This window comes from Schistocerca serialis, chromosome 8 (genome assembly GCF_023864345.2).
Source record: "Schistocerca serialis cubense isolate TAMUIC-IGC-003099 chromosome 8, iqSchSeri2.2, whole genome shotgun sequence".
NCBI classification, from domain to species: domain Eukaryota; kingdom Metazoa; phylum Arthropoda; class Insecta; order Orthoptera; family Acrididae; genus Schistocerca; species Schistocerca serialis.
In genome coordinates this window covers 581,676,313-581,690,056 of record NC_064645.1, presented here as the reverse complement: position 1 = coordinate 581,690,056, position 13,744 = coordinate 581,676,313, and positions in this window count along the sequence as shown.

Below are 13,744 nucleotides of genomic sequence, written 5' to 3'. Positions count from 1 at the left end.
ACCAAATCTTGGTATATCTAAGTTAGACATGGAAATAATCTATCTTGATATTTGTGTAGAGACCGGTCTCACTACTGTACATGGTGTGTGACGCTATACTGGATGAACAATTAAATGTGCGGGCCCGCACTAATATTACTATTAATTATATAGATCTACAGTAGACATGCTCAAGAATTAACTACCATTTGCCAACGATCTACATTCTATGTCTTTTAATTAAATTATGTTGTTATGCAGGTCTAAGTTTTACTGCGCTATAAAGAACATGCAACTATGCTACTTTCGCTCGCCCGTCGTCCCTCCATCTTGGGTCTGTGGTTTGGTGACCTGAAAAATAGCATCTTAACAGGCGCGCGCCAAACACTTGTGGTAGAAAACCGCCACAATATTAAGGATCTAGTTATTGTAAAATCCTAAAGTTTAATTTATCCTAGTATATGGTACTCTCTCTATTTTTTTTTTTTACCTTAGACAATACTCTTACATAATTCCTGTTACGCTGAGATGTCTCGCTGCTCGCCGCTATTGACGACAGTGATCTGCGCGCCGTACGACATGGCCTCCGAGTTCTCACTACGCCTCACTGAAACTCCAGAGACTGGGTTAGCCATGGCTATACAAGACAATAAATTTATAGTTGCAACTTCTTTTTCCATGTTATGCAGTATTCGCGATCAAAGCACACCTTTCCAGAGGCAATGTAATATGACCAAGCCAGGACTGGTTCCTGTTGAGGATTCCGTCGCCCACCACACACCAGCTACACAGTATGTCACGAATTTCCAAGTATAATTCCTTGGTTATTCATCTGTGACAGTCACAAGCAGCACGCTAAATCCCCAACCAGCACATTGGCATGGTAGGCTTTATGCCCGCATTTCTACCGTCTAGGCCCTAGGGCACCATTGGAGTCAAACGCTCACAGGTTCACCCCGACTTGAAAGACAACGATGCTGGCGCATCACTGTAAAAACTATACTGCCCATGTTCATCCTCGAAATCACGCAATATACCACAATCTTGCAGTGCACTGACGCGTGCCTGCAAGCATTGGTATGAACGTCTCACGAACTGGTTGTGGCCGCTATGGAGCGTATCACGACTTCTCAGAACGCTTCTAAGAGCACGTTCTTGTATGCGCCCATTTGTGCGACATCTCATCACTCATCATTATCCCTCAACATGGACACCAGACAGGAAAGGACTAAAACATTGCTCATGGAAAGATAGTGTCTCCTACTCCACCGACACTGGAAGTCGCGAACAGAAACAAAAAAAGGATAGCAGCAGTAAATTCTTATGCGAGACAACGCAGCGTGTTAATACTTTAGCAATCTTAACCTATTAATGCAACGATTATCGTTCCCCGAAGAAAGGTTCATATATTTGCCTATTCTACTATGTACACCACTTACACTACTACTATAGCAAGGTTCATGTATTTGCCCATTCTACTATGTACACCACTTACACTACTACTATTCCACGAACTCCTTTATGTGAGAGATGTGGTGGAGTCCTATGGACTTCTTTCCTTTCAGCGTCTCCAATTCATAAGCATTGTGGTGAGCTGCTCTCCTTATACGGTACGGGCCGTTGTAAACAGAATAGAATTTTTGGCATTTCATTTTTTGTTTGTTCGAAAGTCGGAAAGACTTCACGAGCACCTTTTGTCCAATTTGGAAGTGTCGTAGACGAGCTCCCCTGTCGGCACGTCTCTTCCTGACCTCTGCTGCAGCCCGTATCCTCTTGAGAGCCAAATCCACTGTGGCTTGGTGCTGTGTTCGCGCCCTTGGTGGGAAGTTTACGACCTCGGTTATCAAGTCCTTAGGAATCCGGGTTTTCAGTACTGTAATGGGTGCCAATTTTGTTATCCCATGGGGTGCCTCATTGATCACCTCCTGGAAGTCTTTAAGGAAACGTCCCATGTCGTGTGCTGTTTTTTACAGTACGACCGGCACAAGTATCCGAGTTCCTTAATAACCCTTTATGCAGCTTTCGAGCTCGGATGGTGTGAAGATATAAAAATGGGATCAGTTTTACATCCACGCAACGTCTCCTTCCATGTTTTTGACTTAAACTGTGGCCCGTTATCAGAAATAATTTTACTCACATGACCAACCTGTGGTAGGAAATCCCGGATTAGGGCTCGTGATACAGTTCGTCCTGTCGCCCTCTTCAGTGGCGTAAAGGTAACGTATTTGGCCGTTAGTTCAACAAACACTAATACGTAAGTATATCCTCTTCTTGTTCTTGGCAAAGGTCCCATAAAATCTGTTGCTGCTAATTGTCTTAATTTGGTTGCTACGATTGGGTATAATGGTGCATGCATGCTCACAGTGGTGTGCTTAGCCTTTTGGCAGTCTTTACACACCGACAGTACCCTCCGTATTCGACGCTCCATGTTTCGAAAGTAACACATTGTCCTTAGCTTGAGATTGCACTTGCGTGGTCCGAAGTGTCCATAGCTGAGGTGAGTATGCCATATAACCTTGTTTATTAGGTGTTCAGGGATGCATACCCCCCATTCAGTGTCATTGGCATAATTTCGGTGGAAAATTATGCCTTTCCTCAAGAGGTAGAACTGCCTGATGGTGGCGTGTCTTCTGTCTATCCATTTCTGTTTCAATAACACTAGGGCAGGGTCCTTGTCTTGCTCCTTCTTGATGTCCTGCATACTACAGGTAATAAAATTTTCAAAGGCTACTTTCTGCATATAGAAAAGGCAGTAGTGATTTTCCTCCAGATCTTCTTCCATGTTGTGCTCAAATCCGATCGGTGACCGTGATAAGGCGTCTGCAATAATGTTCTGACTGCCGGGGATATATTCTATCGAAAAGTTGTACTGCTGCAGATATGATGCCCACCTAATGAGCCGCCTGTGCTAAAGCTTTGCAGTCATCAAGAACTCGAGTGCCTTGTGGTCTGTGTAGACCCTCGTCTTGCGACCAAACAGAAGGTATCTGAATTTTTCAAACGCCCATACAATAGCCAGCGCCTCTAACTCGGTTACTGAGTAATTCCTCTCACTCTTGGCTAGTAATCTGCTACCAAACGCAATTGTCTTCCACACCCTGTTTCCTTCATGTACATAGTCTTGGAACACCATGACACCCAGACCTGAGTATGAACTGTCCGTTACTATGCAAAGCTCTTCTGCTAAATTAGGGTGTGATAGGATGGGTGCTTGTAATAATGCGAATTTTAATGCTTTCCATTCGGATTCGGCCGCCTCATCCCATTCCCAAAGAATCTTCTTTCCTGTAAGTTGATGCAACCTAGGACTGCTCTGAGTTTTGACATGTATAAAGCGGTTGTAAAAATTTATAATCCCCAAGAACCCCCTTAACTGCTTCTTTGTCGTAGGAATGGGAAACTTGTCAATCGCTTCGATCTTTTCGGCAGTTGGCGCAATGCCCTCACCCGTGATGATATGTCCCAGAAATTTGACAGAGGACGTCCCAAAATTCGATTTTTCGATATTGATAGTCACTCCGTATTCCTTGAATGTCGCAAGGAGTTCACCGAGGACCGCATTGCGCTCTCCCCAAGATTTCTCCGCGATCAGCAAATCGTCCACATAGCTGGTGACATGACGTTTCAAATTATCGCTTAGTATGCCGTCCAGCCCCCGAATGAATGCGGCAGACGAAATGTTCAAACCAAATGGGAGACGACGAAACCGGTAACATCTTCCAAATGCTAAAAAGGGTGTGTACTGTCTGCAATTTGGATGGAGATCGATCTGCCAGAAACTCGATTTTAGATCAACTGATGAGAAGATTGATATTCCATGGAAGTTTTGTAAGAGTTCCTCTAATCGTTCCGGTCTGTCTGTTTCGGGTTCTATTATGGTATTAATTTGTCGCGAGTCCAAGACTAAACGAATACTACCATCTGCCTTCTCGACTACTCTTAACGGGTTATTATAGGCTGAAGCCGTAGGTTCTATTATTCCCTCACTCAGCATTCGCGTAATTTCAGCTGCTACTTTCTGTCGGTATGCCAAGGGGATTGGATAGGGTGGCACACGAAACTGGTTGTGCGGACGTACACGAAATTCATATTGGAAGTTCTTTATTGATCCTGTCTTGGGAAGGAAGACCTCCGTATGTTCTACTAGTACTTTATGAAGTTCTTTGCGGTGGTCGCGCCTTATATTCTTTATTGCTTCCACTTTTTCTCCTATTTTCTCCTTTATTTCTCCCATTATTCCGACTTCATTCTCATCCGTGTTTTCTCCCCTAACCCGCAACGTCGACCTGTTCTTCCTTTCTGTCTTTCAGACACGCATAGTTTATCCGTACACAGTTAGACGGTAGTTGAGCTGGGATCAGCTGGTCGTCGAACTTAATGTGGACGGGATTCCCTTTCCTCAAAACCACTTCACCTCGTCCTATATCAACTATCGCTTCATGTTCATTTAGGAAGTCCGTTCCTATTATCATGTCGATCGCCAGATTTGGCACGATCCAGAAGTTAGACTCTATTTTGTGTCCTTGGCAGGAGAATTCCAGTCTTGTTTGTTGGGTGACCTCCGTACATTTACCCGCTAATGCCCCTTTTATTTTGGTTTTCTTAACCGATAGAACAGGCCAGTCCATCTCCTGAGAGCACCTCTTGTATGCTGCCTCAGATATTGCTGTTATGTAGCTTCCACTATCTATTATCGCATTCATACTCTTTTCAGCTATTGCTACTGTGATAAGAGGCTGCCGATCTTGTCGAGGAGTTGCTTTATGTTCCTCGAGCAGTATTTCTGATAAATCTTCGTAATGTATCATCCGTAGTTGGCCAGGTCCGAGATTACGTGCGAAATTCTGGCGGCCTGTGTTCGCACTAGTCTGGCGTCAATCCCTTGTTAAGCTCCCCCTCCTCTGACGTGCATTAGGATTTGCGGGTCTAGTTTCAATCTCCTGGTTCCACTGTTGTCCTTGGTTTCGCTCTCTCCAATTACGGTCGCTTTGCCGTTCGTTATTCCTCCTATCCCAGATTCCTTGTCTAGATTGACCCTGCTCCCTGACGTTCTGGTTTCCGTGTCTTTGGTTTCCATAACCTTGAATAGCGTAACCTTGACTTCCGTAACCCTGGTTTCCTAACTGACCAGTGCGATTATGCGATCTGTTGTCGTCTTCCCTTCCTGGCCCGTGGTATTTGTTACTTTGACCCTTCTTCCTGTCCTTTGCGTCTTGTTTATCAAAGACTACTTCGAGTTCGCGCAATAGACTCTTGAATGCTTCTATGTCAGATCCACACTTGCCGACAAGTGTCTGTTGGTACCTAACTGGCAATTTGGAAAAGCAAAATTTAATGATTTCTCCGTTGCTATATGGACTATCTAAAAATTGATTCTTCTTGAGTAAATCATCAAGAAATTTGGTTGCGCTCCTATGCCCGGACACTTCCAGTTCAGGACAAAATATTATTTCCTCTTTAATCCTGTCTTGCGTTTCCTTTGACCAGTAGGTCTGCAGGAATGCACCAACGAATTCCTGATAAGTCCGACACGTCACTGCCACACCCCGCATCTTTTCCGCGGCTTGGCCTTCGATGTGTCCACACATGAATTCTAATTTTGCCTGGGTTGGCCATGATGCCGGTAATGAATTTGTAAACTGCATCACCCAGCTCTTCGGATGCATCGACCCTCCATTTTCTTTGAACTTCTGGAATTTTAATATCGACAGGAAGTGATTGTGATCAAAATCCTGTCTGATCCTCGCACTGGTGTTGTCACTCGTTTCCGGTACTTGCACGTCTGCTGAGTGTCCTGTTCTATCTTGCTGATAACTGTGATGTATCACAGTGGAAGTGGCACTCAGAATTCACTCTCCTAAGTGGGCTATAATTATTGGAGCTATTACTCGCTGTTTCTGCGTGTGCATTGTTAGTTCCGCACTCGGTCATTGGGCTGGAGCACGGCGGGCTTTTCCTCGGAGACACCATTCTGTGTATTCCATCATTGGTATCCGAACGCGCAGTGCTCGTGTGCCCGTTTTGCTCTAGTTTTGCTATCCGACTCTGCACTTCTTCCATTCGTTTCGTGGTATTCGCAACCGCGATATTACCTTGAGTTTTTAAGAATGCTAGGGATTTTGAGTGGGATTGTGTTGTACGTCGCAAGCGCCCTGCGAGTTTAGAAGTTGCTTCCGCGACTTTCATTGCCCCTATTGCTGCCGTTTTGGCCAGGCCTGCTACTTTTTGTGCAGCCATTGACATTTACTTCTCCACATTCTTTCTTTATTGTTAGTAATTCCCCACGAATTTCCCCCATATGCGAAATTATTGCCTCAGTGTCCTTCCTACGCTGTTCGTCAGCTTCTTCCTTCTCCTTCTTACGTTGTTTCTCCTCTTCTTCCTTCTCCCTCTTACGCTGTTCGTCAGCTTCTTCCTTCTCCTTCTTACGTTGTTTCTCCTCTTCTTCCTTCTCCCTCTTACGCTGTTCGTCAGCTTCTTCCTTCTCCTTCTTACGTTGTTTCTCCTCTTCTTCCTTCTCCCTCTTACGCTGTTCGTCAGCTTCTTCCTCCTCCTTCTTACGTTGTTTCTCCTCTTCTTCCTTCTCCCTCTTACGCTGTTCGTCAGCTTCTTCTTTCATTGATCGTAGGAAGCTCAGTATTGGGTTTACGTCATCTTTTTGATCCTCTTCGAACGTGGGAGATGTAACTCTGGACACCTGGGCGCTAGAGCTCTGACGTGGCCGAGCTAGCCCCTGTCTGCTCTCGTTCGTTTGATTATAAACTTTAGCTACCGTCTCGACCTGTGTGCCTGTCTCTGTTTCATCCTCTACTTCACTATCATAATCACGGCCGCAACGCTGCTCTGAGATCGCGTCCAAATCACCTTCCTCATCAATGACCCTGGCGTCCTGTCCTGCTAAAATGTGCCCATCTCATCTCTAAACCTATTCCCATCAGTAAACTGCCCCTTATCCATTATGCTATCCTCTTTTCTTTTAGCTTCGCTCGATAATAGTCGTGCCTTACTTCTCGATATCATTCATGAGAAACAAACTTATCTAAAATGCACAATGAAATTAACCTACTCCATATATTTTTTACACATAGACATAAAATTTCAACAACGCCTCTCCAACACTGTAATTATACGCACAATTTGTTGTGGTACAGAAACCACACACAAACCCGACAAAGAGTGATGGGATATGGACACACCATCAAAGGAACACAAAAACAATGAACAAAAGAATATATACACTGAAAACAAAAACTGTAATCATGCGCCGCTTCTTAAAACTAAATGCAGAACTACCAGAAAAAAAACTTGGGTATTAATCAATAAAAAAAAAATTTAGCAAAAAAAAATTCTGAATGTCCCTACTACTAATAATACTTGCTTATCAGCGATTCACAGGAAAGATCCTGGCAGGGCCGCCATATTATGCGAGGTGCCGGGGCTAGCAGTGTATTTAACACTACATTCTAGAATCTACATATGTAAATGATGCTCTCAGACCCCCTATTCTAACTCCGACTTTTGCTGTTGCACAAGGATTAAAAAATATACACAAACTGACTGTAATCAACCCTGCAAGTGGAGTAGAAAAGAGTTTGGCACCTGCAATAATTTAATTTGATAAATAAGTTAAATAAAGGAAGGTTTCATAAATGTAGTGAGAAATGATGGGTTGCTCTACCGATTAACAGAATGAAAGTTCTGTCCAAAATAACAATATGATTTATTAAGACTAAACACAAAATAATAAACAAAAACATATGAAACATTTATAATACATCAAATTGGCTCAAATTGGATACTCAAACAAACGCTGTGAAGGTGAAGTTGTCCCTAAACTAGATTGTGAGGTTTATGACGAAGTGGTATGTGGAGCCAATTCCTTGCCACTCAAATCTTAAGAGAGACACACAGCTAACCCAACATTAATTGCTGCTACTCAAGACAGAACAAAGTTAGAAAAAGGCGAACAGGCGTGCTCTGCTGAGCTCTGATTATCACCTAGGAAAATCCCTATCTGCCGGTGCTGCGGACATACATTACCAAACTGTCTTCTTAACTGCCAGAACACGATCTGGCGTACCGGAGGCGATGGCTGGTTGCTTCGACGTCCTCGACCGAAAGGCGAGAGCCGACCCTCTAGAGCACCCGTACAGGTCGAACACACAACATTCCCGCCCCCACGATAGTGGCCGTGGTTAAACGTTCCAATCAGCAACTCGAAAACCGTAGGAAAATTCCACTCTATTGCCGGAGCACTACCATTCCACCAATGGAGATTCTTGGCGCCAATTTCTGCGCTGATTTTGCTACGTCACGGAGCTATGCCCTGAGCAAGCCAATCACAGTTATTATTTTGCAGAAAGCGCGGGAATTTTCCCGCCACAACTGCCTGGGTACACAAGTCATTCCCACGCCTCGCTGGTAGCCCGCCAGAAAGTGTTTTCGCTAAGTTTCTGCAAAGTAACGGACCCTGTAGCCCAGCCGCTACTTCAGGCCCCTCCGGGCGTGTCTTTTGACAATGTTGGCGTCTGGAAAGCATTCACTCGACTCCCTCACACTCGTCGGCTTAACCCTCTCGAGATCCGCAGAGCCCGCCTGTCACCGGACCACCTGTGTGACGAGAGACGCTGCGTGGGAAGTCCGCGTGTAAAGGAATAGCAACTTTCCACTGCATGCAATTAGAGAGGAGAATCGTAAGATAGAAATATGAGAGGGGGCTCGTGCCACCTCTCATATTCACCGGGACCGCTGTCGGCGAAAGAGGGCTGCCATTGGTCGTTTTCTCGGTCGGTCGTCTTAGTCGACGACGTCTTAGATCCTCAGGATGAGCATCATTTTCCGAGTCGGGACCTTGTCGGTTCGTTGGAACTGAGCAGCGACGAAGTCTCCACAGCGTGAAGCCAGGCCGGGGCTTTTGGCGGCGGGCACGCGCTGTTGCATTTGGAGGCGCTAGCTGCGAAAGCGACTTTTCGCTTTCCTCCGAGGCAGGATCCTCAAGTTGAGTAATTAGTTATTTCTTTTAAATATCGTCTGTTACGTTTTTTCCGTTTTTTGTGGATTGTTGTTTCCTTAGCCATTCACGCATGTGATAACAATTGGTGTGTGTTGCAGTCCAGACCCCGCAGCCTTCTCCCGTAGTGATTTAACAGTTGTGACTTGTGTTTTCTGTATTCTTTTAAACTTATCTTGAGTGATGTTTGATGCCTTGATCTTGGTGAGGCCGAGTTAGAAGGTGTAGGTATCTTGGTTTCCTCGACATCGGCCGATATTCTCTGTTGTTTGTGCAGTCAGGACTGACGGCTGGAAATCGGTCAGATTGTCGGTCGGAGTGCTAGTATGTCTGTCGTTCGGAGCTGCCTCTGTCATGTTTGTCGGATTCGGTGTGTCAAGGAATTTATTGATTGAAGTGTAACGGCCGAATTCCTGAAATATGTTTTTATCTTGCCTTTCATCTTGAGAGGCGATATATGTGTACTGTAAAGCATGTTTGGCCAGCCGTGTATAATTTTATGTAAGATTGCATTTCATGAGCTATTATTTATATGATCATTTTACTATATAAAGTTGCCACCCTTCCACCGTAAGATTTTTCTTAGAAGTTAAAATCGAGTTGCCCCTTCGGTGGCAAGTTAATATTTTCATTTTAGTGTTTTGTACCATTTTCATCCCTCCTACGGGGTGCTTAGTTTGTGCACTTGTGTGAATTGTTAAAACTTTAAGTTAATCTGGTGTGTGCCGGCCGGAGTGGCCTAGCGGTTACAGGCGCTACAGTCTGGAACCGCACGACCGCTACGGTCGCAGGTTCGAATCCTGCCTCGGGCATGGATGTGTGTGATGTCCTTAGGTTAGTTAGGTTTAAGTAGTTCTAAGTTCTAGGGGACTTATGACCACAGCAGTTGAGTCCCATAGTGCTCAGAGCCATTTGAACCATTTTAATCTGGTGTGTTGCAGATTTGCACCTGTGTAGTCTTTCAGAGGTTGTTGTGACTACAGCCGTGTCAAAAGGTCAAAAGGGAGCGGCCGAGTTCTGAGCCCGAAATCTCGTACACTCAAAAATTTTTAACTTGATATTTAGAGGGTGCTTTCTGAAAAAGAAAAAAAAAAAGAAAAAAAAGAAAAGCTTTTAGGAATTAAAATCCCATCTGTTAAAAGCAATTCCATTTTGATTTCGTCAGTTACTCCCAGGCAACTACATCCACGCTCACATAGTGTGATTAAATGTGTTAATCGCTAGTAAATAAAATAAATTTTTAACAATATTCTTTGAAATTAAATCCACGGTTCAGTCATCCTAAATAGTACCGACCTTTGAACCGGAATCGGACGATTTTCGTAGTACTGACCAAAAAATGGTTCAAATGGCTCTGAGGACTATGGGACTTAACAATTGTGGTCATCAGTCCCCTAGAACTTAGAACTATTTATACCTAACTAACCTAAGGACATCACACACATCCATGCCCGAGGCAGGATTCGAACCTGCGACCGTAGCAGTCGCGCGGTTCCGGACTGAGCACCTAGAACCGCTAGACCACCGCGGCCGGCGTACTGACCAACATATAACGTATGTGTAGGATCAATTTTGTAAAGAAACGTCCAATTAAACTTTCATATTATTGTGCTTAGGATTAATGTAAAGAAACTTCCAGTTAAACTTTCATAATATTGTGCTTAAGATTAATGTTCTTTCAGAGAGTTAATATTTAACATTTTTGTGTACAAACTTATTTCACTTTTTGATGTTGGCAAGATAGGTTATCTATTGCGTTGTTTTTATGTTGGCGAGTTGAAAACTGTGTGAAAAGCTGTAATTTGGTGAGAAATATTGCGACATTAAACTTGTCATTTCACCTCACACAGTTGTTCTCAATTCAAGAATAAGCAAAAACAAGAACCCCTGCAACCTTACATATTGACCGAGAGAAATAGTAACGTGAAACTAGCAAGGAAGTAAAAGGGATCAGAGGTCCACGAGAGAGTCAACCACCAGAGCCGCAGTTGCTGGTCGGGAGGTGTGAGTGTTTGCGGCAGGGGGGGGGGGGGGAGTGGGTAAGGGAAGGTGCACCTGGGTGGCCATTCAGAGAGTGGCGGTCTCGGCGCCGATATCTCACGCCGCGGCCCCAGCGTGCCGGGGGCGGCCATAGGTATGGAAATGCGGCCGATGAGCGAGGCCCCTTGTCCGCCAGAATTGCGCCCCCCACCCCGCCCTGAAAGGCTGTGGACCGGCGCTAATCAACGGCCGACGGAAGCTGCGGGCCCGGCAGCAGGTAGCAGCCCGCCGCGCCGTGACATTTACATTTACACGCGACGCGGCTCACGGGCGATGGACCGGCCGAATCTCGCGGTATCGATCGAGGTGTCTCAGAGATCGGTGAACATGCTTCTAATTCCGATTTGCACTTAGGTCTCCTGAGTTCAATAAAATCACTTGGCGTAAATGTCGGGCTGATTCCTTAAAGTAGGCAATTTGTTAGAAACACTAACGTGCTGCAGAAAATGAGTACGCAACAAGAAGACAGCAATGTCTGAGCCCACAGCACATTCTAGGAGAAAACTGCTACCTTGAGGGAGATGGGGAGTCATGTAAAGTGTGCTTTTATTGCCGTTTTTTGCATGATGATGAGGTTATATCCCAAAACTTGTTGCAATAGGCAAGTTACTGAAAAATTATGATTGGTAATATCTCTCAAAACCCCATATTTTTACATTTAAACAACAAATTGCTGTCGAATAACAGACAGTACGGCTTGAAATTGTCCTACTCTATTTGCATATTAGCTGAAAAACCTGGCATTGTCCGGCCGGCGTGGCCGAGCGGTTCTAGGCGCTACAGTCTGGAGCCGCGCGACTGCTACGGTCACAGGTTCGATTCCTGCCTCGGGCATGGGTGTGTGTGATGTCCTTAGGTTAGTTAGGTTTAAGTAGTTCTAAGTTCTAGGGGACATGACCTCAGAAGTTAAGTCCCATAGTGCTCAGAGCCATTTTTTGAACCTGCCATTGTCCGGGTTTTGATTTTTCCGATTTTCTTTTAGAAATGAAAACAAGAAATGATCTACGTTTGTAGTGTACTATCGTAGTCAGTTTCTGTACGCTGGTCGCAGCCGCTTCACTTGTCTTCATCGCTATTTTGTAATTGTCGTGCCGGACGCCGTGGTCTCGCGGTTCTAGGCGCTCAGTCCGGAACCGCGCGACTGCTACGGTCGCAGGGTCGAATCCTGCCTCTGGCATGGATGTGTGTGATGTCGTTAGGTTAGGTAGGTTTAAGTGGATCTAAGTGTAGGGGACTGATGACCTCAGAAAAGTCCCATAGTGCTCAGAGCCATTTGGATCATTTTGAACCCCGACGCTCCCACAGTGATGATTACCTGACAGAGACGGATATGTGTAATAAGTCTGGTTGGAATCGTATCAGTGGTTCAGGGGGAGGCGTGGAGTATACACGCATACATATTTTTTGTAGTAGTTATAGATTTAACCGCTATCTTTCTGGATACGTGATCTGACTACGAGAGGAGTTAAGCATGGTGTGGCAGTAGCTAACGTCATGGAGGCGAAGACTGCTGCTTTATAGGCGAGTCGTAGAACCGCTGTTTGAAGGAGTAACAGTCACCTCCAAAAGGGAGAGACTGCCCTTTATTTTCGGTTGAATATCAAGCCGCATAGTACCTTTATTCCGGACATGGGCTTACGTCACTCATACTCCTCTCTGACCACCTGCGTGATATTCTTAACAGTTTTGATATTCAGTCAGAATACTAAACGGGAACCTGGTATGAGGTCTTCTGCAATGACCAGCAGAAATTTGTGACAATCTTTTCCTGTTTGTAACGCAAAATTAGGTGTGACATCCCCATAAGCGCATACCTGACTGCTCTCCTGGGAACTGCTTTATAAGAGCGACTGGTGTTTATAGCTTTTTAGGGGGCCAGAAGAACTAGGGTCATACGCGCCCACATCTGAGCTGTAGGACACGAAGACGAAAAAAAAGGAGCTACTGATAGTACTGGAAAACACGGTAGTGGTATTTACATCATGAGGTGCGTTACAAGAGGATGCGGCGAAGAGTAATTCTGTTATGGTTTTCCAAACTGGAGGGATTTCCTTCCTCCTCAATGTGTCTGAAGTTTTGATCTGCCTTTACAATGAGGAGACTAAATCCATGGGATACCTCCTAATAGAGCGTTCGCACCTCTTTTTGCCCGGCGTAGTACAGCAACTCGACGTGGCGTGGACACAACAAGTCGTTGGAAGTGCCCTGCAGGTGTTGAGCCGTGCTGCCTCTACAGCCGTCCATAATTGACGGTACAGGATTTTGTGCACAAACTGATCTCGGATTATGTCCCACAAATGTTCAGTGGGATTCACGTCGGGCGATCTGGGTAGCCAAACGATTCGCTCGAACTGTCCAGAATGTTCTTCGAACGAATCGTGGACACGGGGCATTGTCATTCATAAAAATTCCATCCTCGTTGTGGAAGATGAGGTCCATGAATTGCTACAAATGGTCTCCAGGTAGCCGAACATGACCATTTACAGTCAATGATGAGTTTAGTTGGACCAGAGGAACCAGCGCAACCATGTAAACACATCCCACACCATTATTGAGGCACCACCAGATTGTACAATGCCTTGTGACAACTCGGGTCCATGGCTCCATAGGGTCTGGGCCACGCTCGATTACTTCCATCAGTTCTTACTAATCGAAATCGGGACTCATCTGTTCAGGCCACGGTTTCCAGTCGTCTAGGGTTCAAACACTATCGTC